A 5,416-nucleotide genomic window follows, 5' to 3' on the forward strand; every position below is an offset into this window, starting at 1 on the left:
AACTTGCTACTTTCTTTCTTTTAATTGTATACCATTTTTAGTTTATACGATGTTTGAAGCTCCATGTATAAAAGGTTGTCTATGATCCAAAAATGTCAAACTACTCATGAACAGCTACGCCTACACGGGAATCCAAAAGTACTCCCACGGGTTGTTTGGGGGTACGCAGCATATACATTGAGTTGAGTGAATATATGATCCATTTTGAGAAAAAATAAAAATAAATAAAAAAAACTATTAGAAATACTCAATTTATTTTAATTGAATTATATTAAATATAATTATTTTTACATATTCCTTATTTACTGAACTGATATGATTAGTTAATATAATTATTTTATATTAAAAAAATAATGTGATTAATTATATCAGTAAAGTAGTTTAAATAACTATACATAGAGTACAAAACTAAAGAATGAAATTAACCGATTGCAACGTAATTATTTCTATATTCTTGTTGTTGTAAGGATATACTATTTGAAAAGAGAATAAGATTCTCTCCGTTTCGTTTAAAATTGATAATATTCATGAATTTAATTTAGCATAAAAAATTAAATATTTCACAGCATGCTTACAAATCAAATAGAAAAAAGTTATACAAGCTTTTACAATTCACAACACGTTCACACACAACACTTTTTCTAATTGTTATTATTATTTTTTTCTTTTATCAAATATTTAATATATAGATAATGAATAGAAATATTCAATTAGTTTAAAAATAATAATATATAAATAATTTTAAAAAAAATATTAAAAATCAAAAAATGTAGTGTGAAGAAGTTGGAGGAATTGAATAAAATAATTAGTAAAACAAATATTTTTATTTCCAATCACTTTTACATATTCTTATACGCATTTTATTGATGTGATTGGCTGCTTATTAAAAACAAATTGATACAGTCAATTATATCAGTGAAATGCATAAAAAATATGTAAAAATAATTATATGTATTATTACTCTTACAGCCAATCATCTCACTTTTTTTTTTTTTTAATTAAACCGATGATGCTCTTTATTTCATTTTAATTGGATTGAATTGAAAACGATAAGAGCCCTCGATCAATAAACTCGTGACCCTTAAGTTCGTAACCACTTATTTCGGTAAAGAATATTTATTAACGTGGATAAGCACATTCGGATATTGTCCAATCACTGACTTAAATGAAGAACATGATTGATATATTGAAAGACCATAAACGGTGGAATTTGATTCAGGTCATTTAAATATTCATTGTCCACACGTTATATTTAATTTTATATTTTTTATATTTTTATTTTTTTATCTTTTATGTCGGTAGATATCAAGACTAATTTGCGTGAATCTTAATTAATTTCACGAGACCTTAAAGTTAACAGGCACATAAATCTCTCGTGGCCATGAAAAGATTCGAACTAACGATTATTGAAAAACAAATTCGAGACCTGACTAATTGAATTATCTTTGAGAATTATTTTTTAATTTTTATTATACCAATATTTTAATAAAAAATAAAAAAAATGATGTGGTATTAAATTAAGTATTTTTTAACATCCTTAATTATTAAAAAAATTAAAAAATATATATAATTTTATTAATAATCATTTTTAATCATTAAATAAACAAAAAAATTAAAAAATAAAAAGAATAATAAAATAGTGACACGAGGATAATAAATTTATCATTATTCTTAATTTAGGGTGTAATTAGTGAGGCCAGCAAGCCATGTGCAAAACGGTGAGGAGTGTCGTGGAGAGGCCATGCAGAAGCATTAAGATTCAAACCTGTCGTCCTTTGCTGCCTAACTCCTCCTACACTTGGCAATTCTGGATGAGGAGTTCGAATTAAAAAACGCAAACACCTCTTAAAGAAATGTGTTTTTTTATACTTGTTTTGTATTTTTTAAGCTAAGATTCTCATGTGGCCGTATGACTTAATTAAGATGTTGAGTTCACATTAATTAATGTGGGGGCTAGAGTTAGACCTTAATTAAAATATTAATTTAATTTTCAGTGGACCAATTTAATAAACAGTCCATCTTGATATTTTGATTACTATATTGTATAATGTAAAGTATTTTAAGGTTAATAAGTAGTTTATTAGATGTAGGAATTAAATTATGGGACCTAATGATCTTATCCACTCTCTGGATTCTTGTCGTTCATTATACATCAAAATCAAATTTTAATAAAAAATAATATTTACAGTCGTAAAAAATTATATACTTGTGTTGTATTTTTTTAAAATTGACATCATTCTTTAATAATATATATTATTTTTGTTTAAAATAATTATATTATATTTATACACTCCCTGACTGTATATAATATATTGCACCCTCGTGAACAAACATACGAAATCAGCTCAAAATTACTTTCAGCAGCCCATATGCATCATGCTAAACATAATATGAATGCACTCAAATTATTCCTAAATGATGATATATTGTAATGTCTGTGGATCTTTTAGAAATCTTGATCGAATTTTACGGTTTGGACTGTGAGAGATGTAGGTATTTAAAGTATATCTCATAACATTTATAGTTGCTTGAATAAATTATTTATTAATTGTTTGATAAATTCTATGCTGCTCGTTTCTTGTGTATATCTTTTACATATTTTAAATTAGAAGAAAATTTTAGAAAATCTCAATTTTATTATAAAAAAAATAATATTTGTAATTATAAAGTACTCAAAAAAAAAAAATACAAAACCTATCCGATAAGATTAAATTTTTAATAATAAACTTGACTCTTTTTTAAAATAAATGTATAACATTTATACATGATTATATCTAGAGTTATTGCAAGTGTGGTTTTTTATAAAGAAAATTTTATATATAATTACTTTTATGTATTTATTATGTATTTTATTAATATAATTAATTATTTTATTTTTTAATATAAAATAATTATTTTAACTAATTACGTTAATGATATCCATAAAGAATATATAAACGTATTACAAAATGTAGTGGGTTTTTTAATTTATAATTTGACTATATAATAAAAATAGATAGATGATTCATCAATACTGTAATTTCATATTAAAAATTAATAATTAAAAATGATAAATAACTCTAATAAAACATCGTAAGCGGCGGTGAAAGGTCACGTGAATGGCGGAATAAGAAGGGCGTAGAAGGTGCCAGGGCATTAGTTGTAGAGCGACACGTGGCTCTCACATTCGGCCACGCGAGACTCCTCCGACAAAACATAACAGGCTCGACGTACGATAAATTAAATAAAATAAAATGAATGCTGACTATGGTACGGATAATCTCTCCCACGCGTCTGTCCTTTTCACCCCCTGAATTTGACCGTACACGTGTCCCCATTCCTTTCCTCACCAGAAGCCGACGACATTGTCTGTCTGTTTGTCTGTCCCGCCACGACCTCGAGATTTTAACACGTGGCACATCGCATGTGCATCAGTACCGATATTCGCGTCACTTTGACGCTCTTTTTTGTCTAATTATCATTTATTTTATAGTTTTTTATTCGGTCAAAAAGTTCACTAATGACAAATGTAATTTTGTTTTTGGTAAATAAAAGTGAATCAGTTTGATTTAAATATTTTATTAGGTTTTTAGATAATGAGGGAAAAAAAATTAAATAAAAAATATTATAAATTAAAAATAATATTATAATATAATATTAGAAATTATTTTATATTAAAAAATATAATATAATTAATCACATGAATAAAATATATAAATAATACGTTAAAATGACTTCAGATGAAATTTTTGTACACGATAAATGACTTCAAACCCACTCCAGAAAATAAACTAAACTCATAAATAAATATCCTGCAGATTCCTAACTTATTGGTATTTATTAATACCACTTGTTCATGTGATACCTTGTACATATAATTATTATATTTTTCTGTCCCTCCCCCACCTCCCAAATTAATTAAATTACCAAAACGAGTACGTGTATAGATAAGGATGGGCATAGCCATTGCTTATCTTCACAGTTAAAGCAAGTCTACCAGCACCAGCTAGTTGAGATTATAAATAACAGATGTGTAATTACATGCACGGGGCAGTAGGGTTTGTAGGTGAGGTTTAAATTTTTCATACCTCAATCGTGCCGTGCTCTTTCAGGTTATTGCATGAAGTACTTTTAAGGTCGAGTCGACCACCCAGATCATCAAGTTCCTTTTCAAAGGTCTTGCATGTGGATGTATGACATGTACGTATACATGTAATGAAACATAAGATCTAGTTAGGTTAGTTTTTGCAGGGTTTTTATTTTACTATTATTGATGGCATGCACCATGACCCACACACATTAAATTTTATTTAATGGTCGAATCAATTATATATGACAACCGCCCTTATTCTGCTTAATAAATTATTTTGGTCACACATTACTCTTTAAACTTTAAATAGTTTTAAAGAATTTTGTTCTTATACAAAATAAAATAAAATAAATTATTTTTATCACATTATTGGATGCAGATTCCGTTTAAATTAAGAAACACTCTTAATTAATCATTATAATTTTTTTAAATTCTCGCATAAAATAAAATAAATAATTCAATTTTTTAAATATCAAAATAATAATAATATTTTAATATTATTTTATTTAATTTTAATTTTTATCTAAAACTATGTCATATATCTCATTATCCATGGCAGTAGGTTGTAAGCCGGTCGGTCCGGACCGAAGAAACCTATGTCTAATACGAACTAGATCAAATCGAAATTAGGACCAATTGGTCTCAGTCTCAAAATGTGTGAACTAATTAACATTCAGTCTGGTCTCGAGATTTATAAAAAATTTAGACCGGATCAAGCTGAATGGACCAAATCCTATATATATATTTAAAATATTTTAATAAATTGATATATTATTTTTATATAATAATTATATAAGTAATGATGTACTTCTCATTTAATTTATTATTGTTAATCATATAAAATATTTTTTTAATGAATTAGTTATGTAATTTATATTAATAATTTATTTAATTTTAATTTAACAATTTAAATATTTTTTTATTAATTTATATAAAAAATAATAATTAGATTGAACCGACCGAACCAATAACTAACCATCTGGTCCGATTTATTGATTCAGTTCCATCCGATTTGAAAAAAATGGATGAATCGAACAATTCAGACCGACTCGGAACGAATTTACGCCCCTAGGACGGCACATCCAATTGGGGCGGCTGTCAACGTTACACGGATTTAGAAGATCTAGGAGCTGATAGCAAGCTGAAAGCGAAAGAAAGCAGTACGTAGTAGTCAAGAGTAGGGAATATATGGATAAAAATAAGAGTGAAAGTGAAAGATATTTGTGTAGTGGTTCAACGTCTAGGAAAATGAAAGCCTAGTATATAACATACATAACTAGGTCGGGTGTGAGGGGTACGCGGCCATGATCTAATTAAAGCTGGGTGGGGGCAAACATTAATAAGCTG

Source organism: Carya illinoinensis, chromosome 4, assembly GCF_018687715.1.
Source record: "Carya illinoinensis cultivar Pawnee chromosome 4, C.illinoinensisPawnee_v1, whole genome shotgun sequence".
Lineage (NCBI taxonomy): Eukaryota > Viridiplantae > Streptophyta > Magnoliopsida > Fagales > Juglandaceae > Carya > Carya illinoinensis.